The 27,908-nt window shown below is 42.6% G+C and overlaps 1 protein-coding gene across 2 annotated transcripts in view; it reads left to right on the forward strand.

Annotated features, from left to right (window-relative positions):
* Window positions 1–745: 745 nt before the first annotated feature.
* SLC38A4 (solute carrier family 38 member 4) overlaps window positions 746–27,908 on the forward strand; it is a 62,425-nt gene continuing 35,262 nt past the window's right edge. Inside the window, exon 1 of one of the 2 annotated variants that reach the window (XM_073327973.1) lies at window positions 746–934. The gene's annotated coding sequence lies outside the window, so the exon portion shown is untranslated. Of the gene's footprint in view, window positions 935–2,730; window positions 2,946–27,908 lie in introns of those variants that run through there. The other variant, XM_073327976.1, reaches the window with a different exon arrangement.

A 27,908-nucleotide genomic window follows, 5' to 3' on the forward strand; every position in this document is an offset into this window, starting at 1 on the left:
AGATCACCACACTCCAAGGGAGAATATGTAGATCAATGAGTTGTGGTCCTATATTAAACAATTTGTGACTCTGCCCACAGCTAAAATATGCTATATGCCAAACTGTGCTGTCACAGGAATATCAAAAAACAAAGGGGACCAAATTCAAGCAGACACAACTCTCGCTGGGTTATTTGGCAACTAGTAGTTTTCCTTCAAAAACAGGTACGTTTAATGGCATTATGACTCAGCAGAGGGATGGTCAAAAATTTGTACATGGGATCAGTTTTAAAGGATTCTTTTAAACGTCTAAAATGATAAATAATACAGCCATTGGATATATATAGATTGCAACTCAGGCTTTGCATCTTACACATTTCTGTTCCAACTTCTACTGGACAAACAATTATGATGAAGTATTGAAAATGAGGTTAAATACACCCTACTCAACATCATTGTGTGCTTTCTTTTGTAAGCCCTGAATATGTACAGACAACACAGTGCATTATGCAAACCATTAAAAAAAACCATTAAAACACAACTCCCTAAAAACTGTATATTAAATTATAACAGAATAACATCACTTGGAATAGAGTCAGTTCTAGTCTGGTTAGAAAATAATTGTGCCACTTTGTTTCATAGCCAGGCTCCCTCCTGTCTCTTTCACGCGCAGAACAGCTGAACACGTCCACCTGGGAGGATGCTTTTTGTTTACATCTCAGGTTGCTAGTTTACTACCATTGGTGGTTTTTCTGAAAGGGAGGGGTCCGGATGAAATGAGAGGCTGCAGGCTGGGGATGCTGCCCCCTATCACATGATGGAAATTTCCACTCTTTAGAAAGCAGGAAAGAAAAGAAAAGAAAGAGAGGGTCTCAATCCACACTTTCTAACACTCCTCGTAGGGTCATGCCATTTTCACATGTGCTTCATCCTAAACGAATTTGCCAAAAGCAAGGTGGGTAATTCTAGCTCTTTGAATACAATTCTACGTGATTTCTAAAGACCTAGAAAGCTTGTTAAATACGAATGTAGCTATTTATACATATGGATCTACAGGTATCTCTTACTCACATCCTTGTGTGAGTACAGCCTACGTTTATGCTTGGCAGAGCGGCTGTTTTTAACATGTTGGCTTTCACCATTTCAAATGAGCCCGCTTTGAGTGGATTGAAGTGTAATGACCGTAATAACTGTGGGCACGGCACAAACTACCGAGGATGACTGGGGATGGCTTTTATTGTATGTGTGGGCGTTTGCATTGGAACGGTGACCCCGGTTCTTGGAAGTGCAAACGAAATCCAGCGAGTTGTGTCTTACTCGTGGTTTCATTGCGCTTCTTTGTCGTTGTGTGCATTGCGAAAGCACTCTACTAGTGCGGGAGGGAAGTTATTCATGGATCTGTGGGGAAGGGCTGCAGAGTGCACGGAGGTCGTCGTGCAGCCGCTGGGGGGTGGCGGAGAGGGTTTGCTAGGAAGGGTGGCAGAATGTATTAAGCGTGCGTTTTGCAAAGTGAGATGTGGGAGATGGGGAATGTGGGGGGTGCACAGTGCAATATGGGATTAGGGTGCAGGTTGCACCCCACCGAAAGGGTGGCAGGCTTCCACTGGGAGAGGGTTGCACAGGATCGGATTGCGGGGGGGGGGGGGGGGAGAGTGGCCCTGTACGGGGACTATGCTAGAGTGTGTGTTACAAGGGGTTAGTGAACTTAGGGAGAGGCAGTAATTCACAGTGCCCGAGAGAGAGGGGGCAGGGGAGGAAGGAGACTGTGCTGCGGGCGGCGGGGAATACGAGTTGCTCGATAGGAAGGCAGGAGTGTAGAAGTTTTCATGTGTGTGCAGCCTGGAAGAGAAGAGATAACCCCTGCCGCGTTCAGCGTCGAAAACAGAGACGTCCCCCTATCGCCAGAGCAGCTGCTGTGCCAGTGCCTGGGAGGGAGGGAGGGAGCCCGCCTGTCCGAGCTCTTGGGGACGCTTGTGACCAGGTGTGGACCGTGTCCACGCTGAGCAGCTCCCCGGCTGAAGCCAGGGGCACCGGCTCTGGCCTCGCAGGATCCTGGCTGGGCTCTGATGGCGCCTGGCACTCGCCGCTTGTGAGGCCCGTGGCGTGGGCCCTGGGGGCGCCGCGCTGCTCCCGCAGCCGGGGGGCAGTGGATGCGGGGGGAGGTACTGTCTGTAGCTAGGGGGCGCCAGGCGGGGGCGGCTGTTCCGCGCACCCCCCGGCAGGGGTCTCCGTGCACTGCTGCCCCACCCACGCGCTTCGGTGGCGAGCTCCGTGCGAGCCGCAGCCGCCGGGTCTCCTGGCCGCTGGGCTGCGTCGGGCGCTGGCCTCACTGGCAGCCAGCGCCACCTGTCACCGGCCCAGCGGGGGCCCGCGGCAGCTGGGCAGGGGCGGTAACGGGAGCCGGGGCACCCCCCCCTGCTTGCCGGGGCTCGCCGCCCGGCGCCTGCGCGCCGCTCCCCTCGGCGGCCGCTCTAGAGGGCGGGGCGGAAGCTCGGCTGGCCCGGCGGGTGGGGAGCTTTCCATTGTCTGCTCTGGGCGCAGCCTGGCGGCGGGGGGCGGCGGGGGGCTGGGCGGAGACGAGGCGGGAGGCGCGGGCCGCTGTTCTCCACGCGAGCGGTGAGGGAGAGCGAGCCGCTTCGGAGCGCCGCGCAGCGCTTCTTGCAGGGCAGGCTTCGCCGGGGGGAGTCCAGGGACGGCGCCGGGGGGGGGGGGGTCAGTGTTGAAGGGGTGCTCCAGGCCACAGCAGGAAGAGGGGCCTTGGCGGCTCTAAGCACCTGTGGCCCTTACACGGTCCCCGGCGTTTCAGCCAGAGAAAGCGGGGCGGGGGTCGATCCTGGTGGTCTGCCCACATCTCCGGCTGAGTAATTGCACTGGACAGTTTGGTACCCTTGGAGTTTCCAGTGGTAAAGACCCTTCAGCCCCATCCCTGTACTTTTGTGTTTCACCCTGCCAGTAAAGTACTCGAGGTAGGGGAATTATGGCTTATTACAACACTGTAACCCACTAACCTTTTTTTGGCTTATGACTTGCAGGGGTGTTAATGGGCCACTCTACCTTGAATGGTCCCTTACAACAGCGATTCTCAACCGGGAGACCGAAGCCCTTGGGGCAGGAGGTGCAAGCAGGTTTCAGGAGTCCACCAAAATAAACTGGAGTGCAGGGCCAGCGTTAAGATTCACTGGGGCCCAGGGCAGAAAGCCAAATCCCAAGCCCCCCTGCCTGGAGCTGAAACTGAAGCCAGAGCAGTTTAGCTTCACGGGGGCCCTTGTGGCGTGGGTCTCTGGGCAGTTGCTCTGCTTGCTACTTCCTAATGCCAGTCCTGTCTTTTAGTCTCCTGAAAAACAGTTCTTGTGGCACAGGTGGGCCATGGAATTTTCATAGGGGGTGGGGGGCTCAAAGACAAAGGTTGAGAATCCCTGCCTTACAATTGTGCAAACTACTTATGCTAAACTATCTGTTCCACCATGGATTTAGCTGTGGCGCTCTGAGTACCTTTCCCAGGCCTGAAGAAGAACTCTGTGTAAGCTTGAAAGCATCTATTTCTCTCCAACAGAAGTTGGTCCAGTCAAACATATTACCGCACCCTAATCTCTAAAGTCTCTCTAATATTATGGGACCAATACAGCTACAACTACACTGCATATAACAACATATTTGGTACTTTATTTCTCTAAAGCAGCATCCAAACTAGTTAACTAGTGCTCACAACAGTGCTGTGAAGAGGGGTTTTAATCTCCATTTTACACCTGAAGCAATCGGGACACCAGGAGTTTAACTGATTTAGCCAAGGTTGAACAGCAAATTGGGATTATAATACAGGAGCAAAATGTGGGAAGTAATGTGACAAAGGCCCAAAGTGAGGGACATAAAAGAATTATTTGTGCAAGAAACTTAAAATGCTGTAGGATTCCTTCCTTTAGTCAGCTTCACTGTCATAATTCTTTATTTCAAAAGTAAATAGTGTTCAACAAGAAAAGTCAGAAAACACCAAATTTGTAGGAAGGAAGATAGCAGTGGAACTGAAACGTGTGATAATTGAGATGCTTGTACTAGCTAGACCATGTGTCTTAATCAAGTGATTTCTGTGTATAATTTGTAAAATTCTTTGGGGAAGAAAGGTGTCATCTGATGATAAAGGAGAAACTGAAGGTCAGTCCTTTTCTTTCTCTGTTAAAATTGCTAGGACATTGAATCTGTGCCTCAGTCACCAAAACTCAGCTTACTTGGCTGAACATTTTGACAACGCTGTAGTGTATTGATAAGCGCTCCCTGGACCCCATGATTCAGGATTTATAAAAGTCCTCCTGAGACGTGACAGGGCATTTTAGGGTGATGATATATACAGTATTCTCCCAACTATCCAAATAGCATGGCGGGACATGGGTTTTATTCAGTTATTCAGGAGTTCAGATAATTAAGACGGCAGGAGTGGCAGCTCAGGGACACGTATGACAGCTCTGCTGTCATGGCCCCACTCACTCACTCCTCTGACAGCAGGGCTGCAGCGACCTCCTTCACAGTGGTCCTGCCCTCTCGATTACTGTAAGTGGAGGGGAAGGCTGCAGTCCTAGCAAGGTAGAGCAGAGACCCTCAGCCAGGACTTTGCTCTCTGCTCCACCAGGGTCTCAGACGTCCCTGCACGTTGTACCTGCAGCAGCTTAGGGAGCCAGGACTCTGCTCTGCTGCAGGAGCCATTCAACAGCAAGGTGGCCTCCCGCTTGGCTGGGAGTCTCTGCTCTATTATCCAAACCTCTGCATTGTATGAATCCATGTTGGGGGACAAGAAAAGGATTTGGATAATGTAGAGCAGGGGGTGGGAAAACTTTTTGGCCTGAGGGCCACATCGGTGTGCGAAACTGTATGGAGGGCCAGGGAGGGAAGGCTGTGCCCCCCAAACATCCTGGCCCCTGCCCCCTATCTGCTCCCACCCACTTCCCGCCCCCTGACTTCCCCCCTCAGAACTCCCAACCCATCCAACCCCCCCCTTGCTCCTTGTCCCCTGACCACTCCCTCCCAGCACCCCCCACCCCTAACTGCACCCCCCGGGATCCCACCCCCATCTAGTCCCCTCCGTCCCCTGACTGCCCCGACCCCTATCCACACCCCTGCCCCCTGACAGGCCCCCTGGGTCTCCCACACCTATCCAACCCCGCTTCTCCCTGTCCCCGGACTGCTCCCCCGACCCCTATCCACACCCCCACCCCCTGACAGGCCCCTCAGGACCCCACCCCCTATCCAACCCCCCCGCTCCCTGTCCCCAGACTGCCCTGACCCCTATCCACATCCCCGCCCCAATAGGCCCCTCGGACTCCCACACCTATCCAACCCCCCCCCCGTTCCCCAACCCCTGACTGCCCCCCCCAGAACCTCTGCCCCATCCAACCGCCCCCTGCCTGCTCCCCAGGACCCCCTATCCGCCGTCCTCCCTGCCCCTTACCATGCAGCTCAGAGCGGCAGGAGCTCGCAGCCCCGCTGCCCAGAGGGAGCCAGCTGTGCTGCCCGTGCGGCAGCACGACTGTGGGGGAGGGAGGACAGTAGGGGGGGGCTGGGGGCTAGTCTCCCCGGCCAGGAGCTCAGGGGCTGGGCAGGACAGTCCTGCGGGCCGTACTTTGCTCACCTCTGATGTAGAGGTTTGGATAATAGGGTTTCAGAAAATTGGGAGTAAGGTGTACTGCCGAATGCAGGTGATCATTAATTGGTATTGCTTTAAAAATAAGTGGAATAACACTAACCTGTGAATGGTGTGACTGTAGTCACTTAGAAAAGAAAGAAAAAACTTCTTCGTTCACTATTGAGGAGGAGGGTACAATTGAAAAGTTAGAGCATGAAAAGTTAATGTTTCCATAGTAACATTAATTCATCCACAGTGTACGTATATTTTACTACTAGTTTAGGTCATTAGCATTTTATTTGTACTACAGAGGCCCCAATCTAGATTAGGCCCTATTCTGCTGAATAATCAGTTAAGACCTACATGATCCTTGCCCCAAAATGCTGGGGTGGGGAGCATAGTAGTAGTGGAATTTAATCCTGACTAGCTGACAGAATGCTGAATATGAGTTGCCCTGGCCTGATTGACTGGTCTTTACTGGTCAGCATCATGTTAATTGATTCAACTTTCCACAATCATGTTTGGACATGATAACCTTTTGTAGTTTCGACGGGCCTTTATGGCCTGTATACATTGGTTTTAAAATCAGTTCAGCTAAACCTATTTTAAAACCAATTAGATGAAAACCCATTATTAAATTATTTAAGGTAGTTATAGACTGAATAGGTTTCGAGTCTGAGAGACTATTCAAGGGTGGCAGAATTGGGCCCTAAGTGAATCAGTGTGATGAACAGCCCATAAGGCAATTTGATTGTGCTTTTGAGAAAGATACTAGCATTATTCAAGTTCCTCCTGGACATAGTTTAGCTTCACTCCTGTAAAGACTTATGCATGGGTCCTATAAAGTTAATTTAATTAATTACACTGAGGTCAGTGGGACTATTCACATGCGTACAAGTCTTTGCAAGATCGAGGCCTTGGTCAGAAACCATTAACATTGCATTTGGTGTTAAAGAAGAATTCTTGCACTGGAGCAAACTTGAAAAAGAAGCATTTCTTTAAAAAGAAAAAAGATATTTCCTTGACTAGAATTTCACTTTGTCCTTGCATGTTAAAAAATTCATAACTGTAGAGTCAGTAACAAATATTTATCAAAGGATAAATGACAACATCAATAAGATGAAAATAAGATTTAACTGTTTATGAATTTATATGGAGACAAGCAGAATTTGGCTTTGCACTGGAGGAGAAATGCCATCTCCTTTCTGTGACAATGAAAGAGAAGATGTATGTACAAAGACCTGCGTACAAACTATATTTCAGCCATTTGACAACAGTGTCATTTTGAGCTTAAACGATCTCAGTTAACATGTACATCTCAATAATAAGAACAGGGTTTCTAAGGATAGAGGCAACTGAGAATATTTTTTATTATTGTGACTGTTATTTTACTTCCCTCAGCACTAACAAAGGCAGAGTTCCTAAGCAGTAATTTATTTTGACTGAGTCTATTTCAAACAAGTCTACCTATCAAGCCTAATGAGGAAGATCCTGTTTCATCTAAGTATATTCACAGCCTTTGAGGATTACCAGAAATTCCAGGTTAATAAGGATCAGTTTATTAATTATTATTACACAGCTCTCTGAACACTTGTTTTACCTGCAAGTATACGGTTTGTCATATTTATTTATTTGTATGCAGTTTTATGGAGTTTCCTAGGCATTTCTGTAGCTTTGATGTGAAGCTGTCTGATTTTTATGTTTCCTCTCAGGAAAGAACAGAAATATGCCCATAATTTTAAATTTATATTTTTGCTGATGTAACTGTTTTTGTAATATATCACAGGATTTTTCTCTATTCACGCATGAGAAAGATATTTATTTTATGTAATAATTACAGCACATCATTTGGAATATTAAAATTAAGTGGGTCAACCTGGAACACTTCAGCAATATAAATCTGTTGGATATTTGCTAGAAACAAACATTTAAGAGAAATTTCAAATATTGAAGACGCCTCAATATTTTTTACCAGGTGAAACTCTTTGTTTCTTTACTTGTTGTACTGAAGAACGTTTCATTAATTCACTCCATTATGTATCTATTTTTATCTTTATTTTGTTTCTAAATTTTAGGGGGTTACATTCTTCATGTAACATATTCTATCCTGTTTTGGGAGTTTGGGGATAGGTTTAAGATGAGAATACTTATAGTGTAAACTCTGCCTCATCAGAGTTCCCATCCACCTGTGACACTGGGGTTGCCCATGCTTATTCTAGATTACTTTAACATTTTTGTGTACAATAGCTCTTCTGGGCTGGCTCAAGATTTAATGGCTACCATCTCACACCACTGGCTTATTGTAGGGGATGTGTCACTCTAGTCATATAGGTGGATCTCATTATTGGTCTGCTATTGGTAACGGAATGGGCAGAGGTACCACCTTTGTTGTAGTTAGCACATCTCCATAAATTAGAAGTTAGGGTTTATTTTGCTCTTGAGGGTAGAGGCTCTATTTCTTTGGTCTTCGTCATTGTCTCCATCTTTGACAATGGCCAGTTCATCTAACTCCTCAATGTCCTTGAGGAGCATTTAGCATACCCATCTGTAAAATAAGTTATAAAACTACCAGCTTCACATGAGCGGCTTAATTAATTCATATCTGTAAAAGCATTGTAAGAGTCTTGCATGAAAGGCACTAGTGAGGTGTAAAACTATTATCAAGTATTATTGTTGATGTTCCATGTGGACCACTGCACTTACTGCTGGAGCTTAACTAATAATGAACAGTTGTGATTATGCTTTTTAGATATTTTAGAGCTCTAGCAGGGATGTGATTCTGTGGCTGACATGTAATGGGGATGCTAAGATTTGAGTGGGTTGTGGTAATTCTGCAAAGAATATTTGTTCAAATTTAGAAAACAGAGAATATTAGGGTTGGAAGAGACCTCAGGAGGTCATCAAGTACACCCCCTGCTCAAAGAAGAACCAACCCCAACTAAATCATCCCAGCCAAGACTTTGTCAAGTCAGGCCTTAAAAATTTCTGAGGATGGAGATTCCATCACCTCCCTAAGTAACCCATTTCAGTGCTTCACCACCCTCCTCGTGAAATAGTTTTTCCTAATATCCAACCTAGACCTCCCCCACTGCAACGTCAGACCATTGCTCCTTGTTCTGTCATCTGCCACCACTGAGAACAGCCTAGCTACATCCTCTTTGAAACCCCCCTTCAGGTAGTTGAAGGCTGCTATCAAATCCCCCCTCACTCTTCTCTTCTGCAGACTAAATAAGTCCAGTTCCCTCAGCCTCTCTTCATAAGTCATATGCCCCAGCCCCCTAATCATTTCCGTTGCCCTCCGCTGGACTGTCTCCAATTTGTCCACATCCTTTCTGTAGTGGGGGCCCAAAACTGGACGCAGTATTCCAGCTGTGGCCTCACCAGTGCCCAATAGAAGGGAATAATCATTTCCCTCGTTCTGCTGGCAATCCTCCTACTAATGCAGCCCAATATGCCATTAGCCTTCTTAGCAACAAGGCCACACTGTTGACTCATATCCAGTTTCTCGTCCACTGTAATCCCCAGGACCTTGTTTGCAGAACTGCCGCTTAGCCAGTTGGTCCCCAGCCTGTAGCAGTGCATGGGATTCTTCCATCCTAAGTGCAGGACTCTGCACTTGTCCTTGTTGAACCTCATCAGATTTCTTTTGGCCCAATCCTCCAATTTGTGTAAGTCACTCTGGACCCTATGTCTACCCTCCAACATATCTACCTCTCCCCCCAGCTTAGTGTCATCTGCAAACTTGCTGAGGGTGCCATCCATCCCATCATCCAGATCATTAAGGAAGATGTTGAACAAAACCAGCCCCAAGACAGACCCCTGGGGCACTCCACTTGATACCAGCTGCCATTGAGCCATTGATCACTACCCGTTGAGTCCAACGATCTCACCAGCTTTCTATCCACCTTATAGTCTATTCATCCAATTCATACTTTTTTAACTTGCTGGGAAGAATACGGTGGGAGACTGTATCAAAAGCTTTGCAAAAGTCAAGATATATCACATCCACCACTTTCCCCATATCCACAGTGCCAGTTATGTCATCATAGAAGGCAAGCAGGTTGGTCAGGCATGGTGAATCCATGTTTACTGTTCCTGATCACCTTCCTCTCCTCCAAGTGCTTCAAAATGGATTCCTTGAGGACCTGCTCCATGGTTTTTCCAAGGACTGAGGTGAGGCTGACCGGACTGTAGTTTCCCAGATTCTCCTTCTTTCCTTTTTTACTGATGGGCTCTATATTTGCCTTTTTCCAATTGTCCAAGACCTCCCTCAATTGCCACGAGTTTTCAAAGATAATGGCCAATGGTTCTGCAATCACATCAGCCAACTCCCTCAGCACCCTAGGGTGCATTAGATCCGGATCTATGGACTTGTGCACATCCAGCTTTTCTAAATAATCCTTAACCTGTTCTTTCACCACTGAGGGCTGCTGACCTCCTCCCCATACTGTGCTGCCCAGTGCAGCAGTCTGGGAGCTGACCTTGTCTGTGAAGACTGAGGCAAAAAAAGCATTGAGTACTTCAGTTTTTTCCACATCATCTGTCACTATGAATGCCTCCCCCATTCACTAAGGGTCCCACACTTTCCCTGACCTCCTTCTTGTCATTAACATACCTGTAGAAACCATTGTTACCCTTCACATCCCTTGCTAGCTGCAACTCCAATTGTGCTTTGGCCTTCCTGATTGTACCCCTGTATGCTCGAGCAATATTTTTATACTCCTCCCTTGTCATCTGTCCAAGTTTCCACTTCTTGTAAGCTTCCTTTTAGTGTTTAAGCTCACTGAAGATTTCTCTGTTAAACCAAGCAGGTCACCTGCCATATTTGCTATTCTTTCTGCACATCAGGCTGGTTTGTTCCTGCACCCTCAATAAGGCTTCTTTAAAATACAGCCAGCTCTCCTGGACTCCTTTCCCCCTCATATTAGCCTCCCAGGGGATCCTGCCCATCAGTTCCCTGAGGGAGTCAAAATCTGCTTTTCTGAAGTCCAGGGTCCATATTCTGCTGCTCTCCTTTCTTCTTTTTGTCAGGATCCTGAACCCGACCATCTCATGGTCACTGCTGCCCAGGTTGCCACCCACTTCTATTTCCCCTACCAATTCTTCCCTGTTCGTGAGCTGCAGATCAAGAGGCGCACGGCCCCTAGCTGGTTCCTCCAGCACTTGCACCAGGAAGTTGTCCCCAACACTCTCCAAAAACTTCCTGGATTGCCTGTACACTTCTGTATTGCTCTCCCAGCAGATGTCATGGTGATTGAAGTCCCCCATGAGAACCAGCGCATGTGATCTGGAAACCTCTGTTAGTTCTCCAAAGAAAGCCTCGTCTACCTCATCCTCCTGGTCTGGTGGTCTATAGCAGATGCCCACCATGACATCACCCTTGTTGCTTTATATTTCTATAGAAAGCAAACTGGCAGTCCTACTCCAGTGAACCCCAGTTAGTAGCATATCCTGTACACAGCTAAATGTAGAACTAGTATTTTGAAGAAGACTGACCAGTATAATCTTTCACCCTTCTTTAAATACAGCAGAGATTTAAAAAAATGCAATTGCCAATGGCAATTCAAATAATTGCTTAGGTAATCAGTGCAAGAAGGTTCAAAGTGGAAGGTATGTACCAATATGCAGTGTCAGCATTTCCTTTGGCAGTCTTATCTAGCAATATGAGAGCATGTAGGGCTACCCATTTCCCAGGAAAGATCAGACTATGATTGGACTGTCATGCTTTTTAACAAACAAAAAAATCTCTAATATTTCTTCACTTTATGTGTACACATACATCCATATTATACATGGCCACCCCACTTCCATCGTTGGACCAAAAGAAACTGAGGGCTTCCTTCTCAATCCTACAGAAAATTCCTCCATGGAGCTATTTGGGCTGAAGGTATGTTGATGGCTTGGCAGCAAAGATGTAGTTTGGTTGGATGAGGCTTGGGTACCAGTTTAGCCAAACCAGGAACATGATCAAGAATAATCATTAGGCATAACTGGAAAGCAGCAGCATGAATGATTTCATGTCTATGAACTAGCAGTTTGCCAAGGATTTTGGATTTTTTGACATACAAAATTGTGCCTATGGTATGATAAGGTTTGGACCTCACAGATGAAAGTGAGGAAATTAGATTCACCTGGGAAGCTACTTAAGCCTAGTAGATTGAGAGAAAGTATGCATACCCCTAAACAAAAAGGAAGAAACCCACTGCCTGGTTAAAGGGCAAAGTACAAGAGATTTTTCATTTACACAAAAATGGAAACCCAGCACAATCAAGACAATTAAAAGGAGCATACAGTATGGCAGATAAAATGCATGATGAAAATTAGTAGCAGTAAGAAGGAAAATGAACTGCAAGTAGTCAAAGGCTTTGTCTACACTAGCACTTTTGTCGACAATACTTTTGTTGGTCAAGGGTGTGAAAAAACACAACCCTTACTGACATAAGTTTCACCAACAAAAGTGCTGGTGTGGACAGTGCTATGTTGATGGGAGAAGCTCTCCTGCCGATACAGCTAATGCTGCTCATTGGGGGTGGTTTAATTATGCCGGCAGGAGAGCTGTCTCCCACCAGCGAAGAGCGACTACACGGGAGACCCTGCAGCAGCACAGCTGTAGCTATACAGCTATGCTGCTCTAAGGTCCATAGTGTAGACATAGCCAAAGACTTAAAAGTAAACCATACATTCTGATAACCCCAGGTCTGGAAAAACATAGCGTGCTTAACTTTACTCCTAAGAGTAGTTCCACTGAAGTCATTTTCCCTCATGGAAGTTAATGGGACTGCTCACATATGTAAGTCTTTGCAGAATCTTGGGATATCCAGAAGGAGGAAGATTGCAAGAGAAATAGTGGGTCTTCTGGACTGTCAGGGAGCAAAGGAAGCCATTAAGGATATGACATTTCTGAGATGCTAAATAATTTATTTGCAGCAGTTTTTACCTCAGAGGATATTGGGTAGATATCCAAGTCTACTTTTTTCCTGACAATAAAGATGAAACACCGTCAATCAAAAGCAAAGGTGCAAGAACAGATAAATTAAATAGCAACAAGTTGTGTTGTGTTGTACTTTATAGCAATATATTTTAAAAATACAATTTGAAATTGATAGATGTTTGTCTGAATGTATTTCTTCAGAAAGGTTCCGCTGTATCTTAGAAGCAGCATATCTGCTATGTGATGCAGGGGTTGCTATGGTGAGTTCACATATCTTATTTAATACTGTACCAGAGTAAATAGACATTGTAACAATCTCTGTTAATGCTGCTATTAGTAAGGCAATGTCAGCATTTTTCTCATAAATACTTGTTTTCATGCTGAAACTTGGCCTAAAAGGTCTAAGCTAAAGGAGAAAAAAGTAGGCTTTTCAAAACCAGACCAACAGATTTCGTACTTTTTTTGAATGCGTGTGTTTTATATGTATAATATGGATGTATGTGTTGACATAAAGTGAAGAAATATTAGTGACAGATTTTTTGTTTTTTAAAAAAGATTAGAAGTTTATTGTGTCAATCTTACTTTTCTAAATCCTCTCACTCCAAAATGGCTTCTTTTTTTGTTTGTTTACTTTACTGAAATGTGTAGGCTATTAATACAATATGTTGGTTATAAGGTTTTGTATTTAGGAAAACTTTTATTATTTGAGGCTTGGTTTTCATTTATACTAAGGCCCCTTTACGCTGCCCTGGCAGCATAAGAAGCCCCCTCAAATGGGTGTAAATTACATCATACTCAATTTACAGCCTCTTTGTACTGCTAGAGAAGCTAAAGGGACATTTGTGTAAATGAGAATCAGACTTTCAACTACATAATGACTCAGTTTAGCTAAATGGCACTAGAATTTAATTTACAGACATGACAGTCCATTGTTTTAGAACAATTATTTGATCTGTTTTCCACGATAACATAACATATAATACAGCAGGGCATTGATAAGAGTAAATCTTTTATAAATCTATTTATTTTTTTAATCTTTAGCTCTGGAAAAAAGTAAATAACTTTCTACCCTTAGCACTTGGTGAGATCTCACATTGTGTTTGGTATGTCTCTATCAGTGTTCACACATTAGTTTGTAAGTAGAGCTGACTGAAATTTTTCCATCAACTTTTTTGCGGGGGACAGAAAATCAGGTTTTCAACTAACTGAAAATTATTGCAGGAAGTCTTTTCCTCAAAAAAAATCCCCCATTGGACAATCAGAAATGTTAAGCCAGAAACTGCAACAACAAAAAATAATAATAATTAAACAAAACCACCAAAAAGCCCCGACAATTGATTTTCAACTTAAAATCTTCATCTTTCAAGTTTTGGGGGTTTTTGAGTAAAAGTCAACATTTTCCATGGAAAACCTCTCACCTGCTATTTTCCACCAGCTCTTTTTGTAAGACCTAATTATACCTTATTCTTGTATGTGTAATACTGGCACTTGCATATGAGCTAACGTGTAGCACTTGTAGAGTCCATACGTTTGATTGGCACTATTCCTACTCCTATCAGAGTGAATGGAGTTTTCAGGACCAGATTGTTTCTCCTGCCTGAACATTTGAGGTTGAGCAAACACATCCTTCCCAGCAGTCAGGAGAAAAGGGGAGGGAGATATAAATAAATACCTCCAACCTGTCTGCACTTCATTAACTGGCAAAGAAGGGGAAAAGCTATTTTTCTGTCTATTCAGTGCCACAGCCAGAAAGAGAGGAAATAAGGCATCAGATTCGGCCCTGTCTTATGCCATATATGTTAGGTTTGCTTAAGGTATAAATCAAGGCCCATGATGAAAATGGAATTGTTGGAAGCGTCCAGAAAAATTGTTGTGATATCCTGGCATTGCAATGTTTGTTTTGATATGTTATAATATCAGGACATCACTCCTCCATTATTTGATCAGTCTCTGGAATGCCATTTGATGTAATGGATGTCCCATGCTACAAGGTTAAACATCATTGGGCTGTAGAAAGATGACAGAGAGAATGTATTAAATAGAATGTTGCTCCTGGGGGAGTTCTGCGCCACTGCATGTGCGCAGAATTCATGTCCCCCGCAGATTTCTTTGCTTCCCCGCAGAAAAATGACTTTCTGACCGGGAAGTAAAGGGAAGCTGCAAGAGCAGTCACACACCACTCGCTAGCTGCACAGATACATCGTTTCAGGCACCCAGAGCAGCTAGTGGAGAGGTAAATCAACGCAGAGCTGGGAACACTCCAGCCAGTGGCTCCTATCCTGAGCCAGGATCAGATGCGAGTCCTGGCTCGGCTGAAGGCAGGAGAGGATGGGACTTCCTCTTCCCCTGCAAGGATTGGCTGGGGCTGTGTCAGACCCACCCCCAGAAACCTCTCCCAGCTGCAGGAAGCTCAGCATCCTCCCCTGCTTTCTGCCCTCATCGCTCCTCAGCTGCAGGGGGAGGGGTCAGTGTACAGGGAGCTGCTCCCCCATCTGCCCAACCCCCCGTGCATCTGGACCTCCCATACCTAGACACCCCCACCAAGCCTCACCCCATACACCCAGAACCCTCTTAGCCCTCTGTACCCAAACCCCACCTCATTGAACCTCAGCCCTGCACCTGGGGCCCCCTGCACTCAGGCCTCCTGACCCCCACTCCTGCACCCAGACCACCCCCTCCACTGAGCTCCCTGCACTCAAACCCCCACCCCCTGCACCATCCTAAGCCCCCACATCCAAACTCCCATGCCACTTATCCCAATTAGCGGCACCCAGACCCCCACACCCAGACTCCTCCGCTGAGCCCCAACCATTTTCACCTGCCCCAGCTCCTGGAACCCCCCCAACAACCCTTTGTGCATCCAAATCCCCCCTCACCTAGACCCCTCACTGAGCTGCTGGCACCCAGATTATCCCACACAGAATCCTCTCACACCACACCTGGATTCTCCCACTCTGAGCCCCTCCACACTTGGATCCTGCGTAGTTGAGCCTGCCTGCCCCACACCTGATGCACCTGGCACAGAGGGGCATGGCCCCAGAGTGTTTCCGGGGCAGGCCTTGTGCTGTGTCAGGGTCAGATGCAGCCTCACCACTGAGTCCATGTCCTGGGGATGGGGGTGGGGAGGCTGCAGGATGATCTCCCACCTTCATGCAGTCTCCCACCTTCATGCAGGTAGCCTGTGCTACCCACTGCCATGCTGAAGCCTTTATATTTATTTATTGACAAATAAAACTTGCAGAATTTTAAAATATTGTGCACAGAATTTTTATTTTTTTGGTGCATAATGCTCTCAGGAGTAGAATGTGCACTGCAGCTCCACGCTTTATGGCAATGGGATTCTTTCATACTGTTTTCAAATGCAGTGCAGTTTGAGAATTCAGCATTCAGGGACCAAGAACTGCAGCCATATAGAAATAATAGAATATACTTCCTAAATAAATAAATAGGTATAAAATATAGAAAAGAATGGATTCTATGTTCTGTAGTGCCACTGATCCATCAACGAAGAGCGATTTTTACCCAGCAGACTCTTCAAAAAGGACATCACAGTGAGGGTATGGGTAATTAGCCTTTTTTTGCCTAACAGTCTTTATATTTACATTTTCATCAGGAGTCAGTTTTAGGGTTATTTGTATGCTCAGTAACATTCAACAATATCATTCTAAAACAGGACAATTTGTCTCTCTCTTTCTCTCACTCATATATAATAATTGTGCAGCTCTGTGGCATTAGCATCTGAGTTCTGTGACAACTTTGAACAAAATAAAAGAGTCTCCATTCAAGAAAATTGGTCTGAATAGCATGAAATTCTGGAATTGAAATCAATGGGAGTTTTGTAATTTACGATAGTTGGACCAGGATTTTGCCCATAACCTTCAGACATTCCGGAATGGTTAATCAAAAATATGTGTAAATAAACATTCTATGCACTCTGCTCTAAAGGTTGTCATATGAGGGGTTGGGGTCTGGCCAACTGTCAGACAGACTGAGTTCCATTATGCAAGGGTCTTCTACTGACTATTTTCGCAGTTCTAGAGAGAGAAATCCCAAGTAGCATCAGCAGGGCAACCCAGCAAGTCTTGATCACTGTGACAGGGCATAGATAATTCCTCATGTAAGTGGATCCTAGAACATTGAAGTCTTTAAAGGTAATAGGTACTCAGAAACAGGCAGACAAAAGTGCAGAGTATGAAACATCAGGGTAATGTGCTCACAGCAACCCCACCACCTCTGCTTTAGGAGGCAAGCAGTTACATATTGCAACAGCTGAAGCCTCCCTGTTTTCCTTAAGGGCAATCCCAACTAGAGTGCATTCCCTTTGAAGTGACAAAGGCATGGATCTCTCTGGCAGGCCTACAGAACATATAACAACAAGTCATGGCCTCTGTCAGGGAGTCTGGCTGTATGTACAACTGAGTATGACTCATTGGCTGCAGACCATATTGCCAAAGAGTGGACACACACCTCAAACAGGTGCAGCCTTCACCCACTCTGTTTAATGCTTTTCTCACCAGCAAACATTGTTTTCATATTATCCAGCTTTAGTTTTAGCTACTTTATACTGATTCATTTCTCTACCTCATTAGGCACAAGACAGCAGGTACACCACTAAATTCGTACAAGTACATTCAACGGGGGTTTAGCAAGAATGCAACCTTGTGAGACTGCACATGTGAGAACCTGCAGGGAGGAAGAGCAATCACTCAACACAATTATCTAGGTTCTCTCATTCCTATGTGCTGAATTCTTACAGCAAAGGTCAGAGGGACATTCATTTAATAGACAAACAAAACCTACCAAGTCTGTTGGGTTTTGTGTGTGCTTTAACATTCCCATAGTTAGAGCTTTAAATGTGATTTTTCCCAGCATGCACTACTCTACAATACAACAATTTATGCCCCTACCAGATCAAAGAGCTCACTTATACATGGGCAGGGAGGGAAGTGAGGTAAGCATTATTCTTTTTAGCTGATAAAGTGATTTTGCCATTTAAAAAAATATATGTTTCTATGCACCAATCAAAATAATAAGACTTTGCAAAGTGGTGCCATATACTGGGAAAAGTAACCATTTACCTGATCCTCTCTAGGCTAGCTCCATGTGTCAGCCAAACTGCATGGCACCTAAAACATAAAAAATTTTAATTTTAAATTCATTTACCTGCTGAAGGCCTCACCTACCTTTGCTATTTGGTGCGTTCAACACATACATCTTTACAGTTAACTACTTTTTTAAAATATACATTGCAGATTATCTTTATAGCTGAAATTCAACCCATAATTTGCCTAGCAGTACCTGTGTTTTTCAATATCTGATGTCATTGGCATATATTACATTTTTGAGGAACAATGGACTGAGTTTAAGACGGTCTTAACTACAAATTTCCTTGTTCTTCATTTTGTGAAAGACTTGGCATTCCATAAATATAGTTGTTACTTTGGAAGAGTTGCAGTTAGTTTTCTCTTTTTTTTTTATAGATACTCTATAAATTGGTTCTAGAAATACCTGCTCCTCTATTACATCAGTAGAATGTAGATCTTGAAAGCCATTCCACAGCCACACCTGCTACCTTCAATTAGCTGGAAGAAGAAGATTCTCTTTCAATTTTGCTGGGCCACAATGATTTGCAGACTGGTTTGTGTTCCATGTGCAGATGTTCAAGAGATGAGGATATAGCCTGTAGCATTTACTCCATTTTTCTGGTTACACGAGCAACTTCCATGCCTTATGGAACTATACTTTTCTCCAAGGAATCAAATATTTTTCTTTCTGATCTGTGCTCCAGTTCTTGGGAAAATTTATCATTCCTAGGAGCATTTGTTTATTAAACTGTTTTTACCCTGACAGGTTGTGAGATATTAAACATTAAAAATTATGTCATTCTGTTTATCATTTTGGATTTTTTCCACCTCAATTTTGACATGATTTTAGTTGCTATGGAGAACAACTATATCCAGAAACCAGTGATTTATTCCTTTAGGACCAAATTATAATAACCCTAGTCACATTGAAACCACTTGGAATTACTTGTAATAATTTGCTATTGAACGGATAACCCTTTGAGTAAGTTACTCTTCAGTGTGGAAGGGGCATCATTTGATCCTTAATGTCTGGAAGGCCAGCTTTCAAGTAGAGTAAAACGTTAGACTAACTTTAGCTGCTTATGAGGTATCAGATGCTAAAATCACATCAGAGAGAAAGGGCGTGAAGTTTGGAAAGCAAGAGAGTAATCAGCATTGATATTTTAAAGTAAGTTGTCTAATGATAACAAAAACTCTTATGTAGGAAGTAAGTATCATTATACATATTTTATATATAAGGATTGGAAAGGTATACTTCACATTCCATTGAAAAGCTTTGCAATCATTAGTGTCCAAAATTTGCTTTTAGTCTTGATGGTTCCTGTGATGATGCTCTTTCTTAAAACTATCACTAATAGTCTTGTTTCTTGTTACTCTCCTAACAAAAAGAGTAGAGATGATCCAAGGTTTTCAAAATATTGATCGGAAAAAAAGGAAATATTTTTTTTTCTACCAGCAGTAATAAATAGCAAGTCCTGAACTTTGGACTGGTGCTAAGTTATAGAACACTTTCAGCCTTACCGTACTTCATGCATTCCGCTTTTTCCTTTTCCTTTTATAATTTTTGAAGGACAAAAATAAAAGTTGCATATTTCAGAAATGAATGCAAACTGAATTGCAGAGAAGGCGAGGAGTCATGTGATAAGCTAACAAGAGATAGAAAATACCACTGAAAGTAAGGGTATATCTGCACAGGGATAAAAGACCCACAGCAGCCACGACTCGCCCAGGTCAGGTGACTGGCTCATGGGACTAGAAGTAGCTGCGTAGACATTTAGGCTTGAGCCCGAGCTCTGGGACCTCCATCCTTGCACGGTCCCAGAGCTCAGGCTTCAGCCCAACCCTGAATGTCTATATTGTGAATTTTCACAGTCAGGAAATGAATCTTTATTTCACAAGCCCACTATATTGCTTCCCTAGTCTAAGGTAATATTTCATACCGCTTTTAAAAAAAATTCATGTGTGATGATCTGACTAATGTAATAATAGCAAGGAGCAAAACCGCTACCCACTGCAGGACCATACATTTCTTGTGATTTAAGAGAGAAAGAGTAAATATTAGGGCCCAATCGTGTCATCTTCAGGCAAAATAGCAGTGTAGCCTGAATAAGAAATTCAGGATTGGGCTCATGGTTTTACTTTGCAATTTACTGCCTAAGTACATTGATACAGGCACCGAGAAACAAAGCAAAGGAGATAATGAAATAATTACTACTTGATTTTCAGTAGAGTGACACATAAATGCCTTTTCTCTCCAGTGCTAGATCATTTTCTGTTTTTAGTTTATATTTGAAAACACCATTTCATGTGTGCAGTGTTTTGTTGTTGGGGCATTTAGTAGCATTGAACTAGGGCCTTACTGAAGTCAGTGGAGTTACTCATATGCATAAATGCTACTTGCATGATTAAGGGCTTGTAGGATCTGGATATTAGCTTGTAGTTATGTCTTTATCTAGCAAACAAAGAGAATTAAGAAAAAGAAGACTAATGCTACAGCTCCTGTGAAAGCACATCATAGGTGCTATGTTCTGTTAGCATTAACATGAACTTTCATGGTTTTCGGCTTTCAGAGATGGAATTGCTGCAGAAGGCGTAAATTTATCCTAAGGAGATGAGGAGTGCTTTGGGTTGCTTAGGATTAACTTCTCCAGCTAATTAAGGATAGTATTGGCAGATTGAAAGGTGTCCCATCCTGACATTGGCTGGAGAATGGCTAAAACAGAGCTCAGAAGGGACATGTAAAGTGTGACTGGTTCAGGAGACAGAAACTTTCACCTATAGGTCACTGCAGTGAACCTAGCCCAGCGCAGCAGTGACTGAAAGTCACTGTTACCACCTGGTGGCTGTTCAGTAGCTTATGTGAAATGATTTGATGGCTAATCCAAGTGCCTACATCATAAAATTCCATGTCATTGTAGACACCTGTTTGCAGACTCATCTAAATCAGAGACAAGAAATACGTCCTGGGTTCTGGGCATGGGTTAGATTGAGGGAACCACAAATTTCTCCATACACACAAATTTCTCCTTCCCTCCTAACAGATCAATGAATCTACACTAACAAACTCATTGCCATTAAACCAAAGATTGACAACTAGAGTCCAAATACATTAATACAATTGAAAATAGAAATCTGACTGAGCAATACAACCATACCATGCACCTCCACAAGAGCTTGCATTCCTTCCATGTTTTATTTAAATGGGAATAGATAATGTAAAACGTAGTTCACTTACCTTGTAGTGCTTCTTGCAATAAAAAAACAGGTTTATCTTCTGAGTCTTCTTGTTTTGTCAACCCTGCTGGAATGGATAAAAAAAAAAATCTCAATGCAGTGCATCAACATGTTTAAATAGTGCCTTTCAGAAAGGATTCAGGAGCAAATATGTACAGTTGCACTGGGCAACTGCTCTTGCAGAGTTCAAGTTAAACAAATATCTCTTGCAAGGTATATCTCGTAATGAGGTTGTTCTCTCACATTTTTTCAAGGGTCATGGTCGTAACCTGTGAATTGTGTTTTTCAGATTTGTGAAATTGCTAATCAACATTTTTACAAAACTACACAATATTATAATGAAAACATAACATAAAAGCATGTGGTGCAAAAAAGTGAGAGTTCATTTACTGCTGAAATTGTTGGCTTCCTGATTTTACATTTAAACTGTACAATCAAATTGAAGAAGTAACAACATTTATATTATATTGAATAAATTATAGCTGGCTGTAAGAAAATAGGCATTTTAAATTAATGAGGACATTTTGCACAGTCAGATGAAAGGACAGTTATTAAACAAAAATACTGAGGAATATTCAGTTATTAAACACACAGTAGAACTACTACTCGCCTGTGTGAAGTCACTCGAATGCACGAGTGTTTGCAGGATTGAGGCCCTAATGTTTGATGTGATGTACCTGCTGTGTTCTCTAGAATGTCAACACAGCCAGTTGACTCAGGAACTATGATTACTAATGGGATTTGATAAAAAATATACACTAAATGCATATTAAAAGTTACTAACTTGTATTTTATTAATACTGACAAAAAGGTTAACAGGTTTTCTCATTAGGTGCCGTTTCTACCAGTATGAATTTTTTTTTAAATAATCAATTTCAGACAGATTAAAAATTCAGACCATTAAGATCTGTATTTCTTTTCTGTGTTTGTGAATATTTTTCTAACCTTTTTGTCCAGAAAGGCCTTTCAGACTGAATCATCATTAGCATACAGTACACTTCGTGATTTGCAGTAGCGTGCTCCAAATCTCAGTGAAATGTGTGTCTTTATTTGACCCATTTTTTAAATGGCCGGTCTATGTTAAGAACATAGGACCATAAGAATGGCCATACTGGGTCAGACCAATGGTCCATCTATCCCAGTATCCTGTCTTCCAAGAATGGCCAATGCCAGATGCTTCAAAGGGAATGAACAAAACAGGGAAATTATCAGGTGATCCATACCCTGTCATACAGTCCCAGCATCTGGCAGTCAAATTGTGAGGTATGTTTAGACCTTGACAGACAACATCTCTCACCTTGAAAGAAGCCTGATAGTTGGGCAATCAAAAATTCTTTAGGCTTCTCTTGAGCATTTTGCGATAAAGGATCACTTTTGCTTTGCCTTGCCTTTAGCGTTGTTAGTGGGATCAATGGAAGAGAAAATATGTGGTCTGACTGGAAATTCGACTTACTAGACAGAGCATCCATGCCAAACCAAAATCCCCATGTAAATTGCCTTCCCAGTGGATGAAAGCCACCAACTAAAGACACTGAGCTAAAGACACTGTCACAAGTGTCAGGAGCAATAACCACCCTGATTTTTGTTACTAAAAGAACTACGGCTTGACATGCAAACAAAACTGTAAATTTTTAAAGCTATGACAAAGAACAACAACTGAACAGAAACATTTGATAAGGCAAAAGAAAATACCTTTCGAGGTGATACCCCAACATTAAAATAAATATGTGCTCCCTCATCACTGCCTATCTGACAGCTAGTTACATTTTTTAAAAGGCCCACCAGTCCAAGTTATTCCTAGATTGCAAGAGACTAGAGAGGCCATTGAAGAGAAAAATAATATAGATGGAAAAGCTAAAACATTACAGGTCTAATTTAGATTATTCCCTAATAGCTAGTGATGGTACTTTTTGGATAAGAAAAGATTTGCAGATCTCCAGGAAGTCACAGCATTAACAAAATTCCAAAATCAACTTTCTCTCAAGAATTCTGGTGAGCAGGGACTTTGTTATTTTAGGATTAGAGAGAGAATGAAAAACAAATAATGAAGGCCTTTTGATAGCAGTAGGGGCTCACTAATTAAAAATGTGCTTGTTGTGGACAAAGAATGTAATTGCTTAAATGAACCGGTCTTTAATTAATTAGAAAAACAATCATCTCAGTCACTGTGCCAAAATATTGCAGTTAAGTTGAAGAATTTTATTGAACGAACTGATGTCGTTGTTTTATATAATGCTGTTATACTGATCATTATTCTTAATATAATTTCCTGAAACTTTAAAACTTTTATGAGACAAGTGATTTTAATGTTAAAACAGGTTGAGACAACTGTTTGATTTAAAAGAACAGTTCGGCTGGATCATGTTTCATTAGGAATTACTGCTACATAATTTTGAATATAATCATGTATAAGATAAAATATGTTATGAATTAAGTGCACTTTAGCAATACATAGATGGGTTTAAACTCTCACATTAGCATTTTCTCTATCTCAGACACAAAGGCATTTGAAAATTAGTTTGATCCTATTTACCCAATCCAGATGTAATGAGCTAGATCCTCCAGTCACTAAATCCACGTTGTACGGTTGAAAGTGGACTCAGACTGGTCATAAATAGCCAGCAGAAAATCCCCGCAGCGCTGGGAAGTTCCCCAGTAGTGCATAGCTGGAGAAGGTAGTAGAGCCAGCTGCTATGCTGCCTACTTTTGTCCTCCTGGGGTAAGGTCACTGAGGTGGTGTAAGTTAAAGCTGCTTCTAGCTGACACTACACTGTATCCAAGCAGAGCTCAGATGGGGCAGAGACTCCAATATCCAATGCAGATACAGTAATGTTTTAAAAAAACTTAAACCAATTGACTCAGTATATTAACCACATGTGCAATAAGTCAACCGCTTCTGCAAGTTGAAGATGAAGCTAGACAAATTTAGGCTGGAAATAAGGCATAAATTGAGAGTAATTAACTACTGCAGCAATTTAGAAGGTAGATTCTCTATCACTGTCAATTTTAAAATCAAGATTAGATGTTTTTTCTAAAAGATATACTCTAGGAATTCTTTTGGGGAAGATCTATGACCTGTGTTGTACAGGAGGTCAGACTCACAATGGTCTTGGAATCTATGAAATCTTGTGTGTCTGTGACAACATCAATAAATAGTTAATCATTTTACTACAAAGCCACATAAACTTTTTATAGTCCCCCCGCTCCCTGCCTCCTTACCATGCTGTGGGGGAGCAGGAACAGCAGGGTTGGGGCCGGGGGCTAGCCTCCCTGCCCGGAAGCTCAAGGGCTGGGCAGGATGGTCCAGGAGGCCGGATGTGGCCCGCAGGCTGTAGTTTGCCCACCGGCCGTAGTTTGCCCACCTCTGTGATAGTTACTGTACAAACATACAGTACATGAGAGTCCCTGCCTCAAAGAGTTTTAAGGACCTATAGTATAAAAGGAACGGAGAAACACAGTGGAATAAGATTTGATGTTTTAGGTCTAGGAGTCAGGAAGGAACTTGCCCCCATGCCGAACCTCTCAGAATTAGAGGAACTACTAGATCTTAAGAGCAAGATTGCTTCTTCTAAAACATCAGACACTGGCCAACGTCAAGGTAGGTGACTGAAGTTGATGGATCAATAGTTGGATGAGGAATGGCAAACCTCATAGTACGTTCAGTTTGATCAGAGCAAAAACATGTTTTCACAGGTTAAGAAAAAGAATACAAAAAACACGTTAGTATACTAAATGTGATGTAGAGTCTAAAGAGCTGAGCCAGATTTCTCTTTTTAAAGGGAAAAAATGCACATCCAGGGATAGTCTCCTATGACAATAATAATAATGAGCAATAACAATAATATGAATAATATTTTGTTATAAGCCATATGGTTCTCTGTTATTGCTGTAAAAGCTGATGAAGCATTACATAAAGCAACTAACCATGGGAGTTAGAGATTGTTGGGTAATACAAATACATGGAACTGACAGGGAAAAATACTCTTTCCAGAACTGAAATTTTAAAAGTTTAAACAAGAAACATAATAGAATATTTTTACATTAGACTACATTTTCTGGGGTAGTTTTTTTTCCCCATTGTATTTTTACAAGACTTTAAATTTTATCATTATTTCTATTAATTAATAACCAATCTATCTTCAGTACATATATGCTTCCATCACCATAGTATCTAAGCACCTCATAATTTTAATGTATTTATCCTCACAACATCCCTGTGAGGTAGGATTATCCCCATTTTACAGATGGGGAACTGAAGCACCGAGAGGCTAAGTGACTTGCCCAAGGTCACTCTAGAAGTCTGTAGCTAAGCAGGGAATTGAACCTAGGTCTCCCAAGTCCTCTGTTAGTGCCCTAACCACTGGGCTATCCTTCCCAGAGGGTAAAGATCAACAATGTGAATCTCTTTTGCACTAAGGCCCCTTTGAACTGCCAAAACAGTGTAAAGGAGTTGTACCATAAATGAGAATCAAGCCCCACTTTCACCTCTCTAACTATTAATTTAAGTAAACAAGGAAACCTTGTAAATTGCCACAATCCACAGGTCTCTCAGGCCATTCTTTTTTTTTCTCCCCTTGTCTTTATTTTAGATTGTAAGCGTCTAAGCCCTCGCGCCTGATACAGAGCTGAAGCACTATCATTGTCTATGTACCCAGTCATCTGTCCCTATGTTGGCTGGGTACATGTCATCTCAGGACACGATGCAGAGATAAAATTTCTAAACACCATTAATAACTGCATTCTGAAGCAGCTACTCATGAAACCCACAAGGGGAGAGGCAATTCCTGATTAAGGCCTAAGTGGAGCACAGGATCTGGTGCAAGAAGTGAATATAGCCGAATTGCTCAGTAGTAGTGACCATATGTAATTAAATATATCATCCTTCTTGGGTGGGGAGAAGCCCTCCACTGTAGCATTTAACTTCAAAAAAGGGAACTAGACAAAAATGAGGAAGCTAGTTAAATGGAAATTAAAAGGAACAGTCACAAGAATGAAATGCCTGCAGGCCTCATGGAAACTTTTTAAAAAACCATAATGGAGGCTCAAATTAAACATGTACCCCAAATTAAAAAAATAGCAAGAGGACCCCAAAATATGCCAATGTGGCTAAACAGCATAAAAAGAGGTGGTTAGAGGCAAAAAGGCATCCTTTAAAAATTGGAAGTCAAATTCTACTGAGGAAAATAGAAAGGAGTATAAACTCTGGCAAATTAAGTGTAAAAGTATAATTAGACAAGCCAAAAAAGAATTTGAAGAGTAACTAGGAAAAGACACAAAAACTGACAGCAAAAAAAAAAAAAATCTAAGTACATCAGAGACAGGAAGAGTGTGAAACCATTAGTGAGGCCACTGGATGATTGAGGTACTAAAAGAGAACTCAGGGAAGACAAGGCTGTTGCAGAAAGCTAATGAATTCTTTGCATCTGCCTTCACTGCAGAGGAGATTTCCACAGCTGAGCCATTCTTTTTAGGTGACAAATCTGAGGAACTGTCCCACAATAAGTTGTTGATAGAGGAGGTTTTGGAACAAATTGATAAATTAAATAGTAATATGTCACCAGGACCAGATTAAATCATCCAAGAGTTCTGAAGGAACTCAAATCTGAAATTGCAGAACTTACTGACTGTGGTATGTAACCTATCACTTAAATCAGCCTCTGTACCAGATACTGGAGAATACCTAATGTAACTCCAATTTTTAAAAAAGGCTCCAAAGGTGATCCTGGCAATTACAGGCTGGTAAGCCTAACTTCAGTACCAGGCAAATTGATTGAAACTATAGTAAATAACAGAATTATCAGATACACATATGAACATGATTTGTTGGGGAAGAGTCAACACAGCTTTTGTAAAGGGAAATCATGCCTCAGAAATCTATTCAATTTTTTGAGGGGTTCAACAAACGTGGACAAGGGTGATCCAGTAGATACAGTGTACTTGGACTTTCAGAAAGCCTTTGACGAGGTCCCTCACCAAAGGCTCTTGAGCAAAGTAAGGAATCATGGGATAAGATCCTCTCATGGATCAGTAACTGGTTAAAAGATGGGGTGGGGCAGGAGAAGGGTAGGAATAAATTGTCAGTTTTCAGAATGGAGAGAGGTAAATAGTGGGGTCCCCCAAGGGTCTGTACTGGCACCAGTGCTGTTCAACATATTCATAAATGATCTGGAAAAAGGGGTAAACAGTGAGGTGGCAAAATTTGCAGATGATACAAAATTGCTCAGGATAGTAAATCCAAAGCAGACTGCAAAGAGTTACAAAGAGATCTCACAAAACTGGGTGACTGGGCAACAAAATGGCAGATGAAATTCAATGTTGATAAATGCAAAGTAATGCACATTGGAAGACAATTCCAACGATATACACAAAATGAATGGGTCTAAATTAGCTGTTGCCTACAATTCAAGAAAGAGATCTTGGAATCATCGTGGATAGTTCTCTGAAAACATCCACTCACTGTGCAGCAGTAATAAAAAAAATTAACAAAATGTTAGGAATCATTAGAAAAGGGATAGATAATAAGACAGTAAATATTATAATGCCACTATACAAATCCATGATACGCCAACACCTTGAATACTGTCTGAAGTTCTGGTCATCCTGTCTCAAAAAAAGATGCATTAAAATTGGAAAAGGCACAGAGAGGGGCAATGAAAATAATTAGGGGTATGGAACAGCTTCCATATGAGGAGAGACTAAAAAGCTTGGGACCATTCAGCTTAGAAATGAGACAACAGAGGGAGGAGAGGAGGATATGATAGAGGTCTATAAATTCATGAATGGTGTGGAGAAAGTAAATAAGGAAGCATTTTTTACGCATTCATATAACACAAGAAATAGAGGGCACTCAAAATTAATAGTCAGCAGGTTTAAAACAAAAGGAAGTACTTCTTTACACAAGGCACAGTCAGCCTATGGAAATGGTTGATAGAGGATGCTGTGAAGGCCAAAACTATAACTGGGTTCAAGAAAGAATTAGATAAGTTCATGAAGGATAGGTCCATCAATGGCTATTGGCCAAGATGGTCAGGGATGCAACCCCATGCTGACTGTCCCTAAGCCGCTAACT

The sequence above is a fragment of the Lepidochelys kempii genome, chromosome 1 (assembly GCF_965140265.1).
Source record: "Lepidochelys kempii isolate rLepKem1 chromosome 1, rLepKem1.hap2, whole genome shotgun sequence".
NCBI classification, from domain to species: Eukaryota; Metazoa; Chordata; order Testudines; family Cheloniidae; genus Lepidochelys; species Lepidochelys kempii.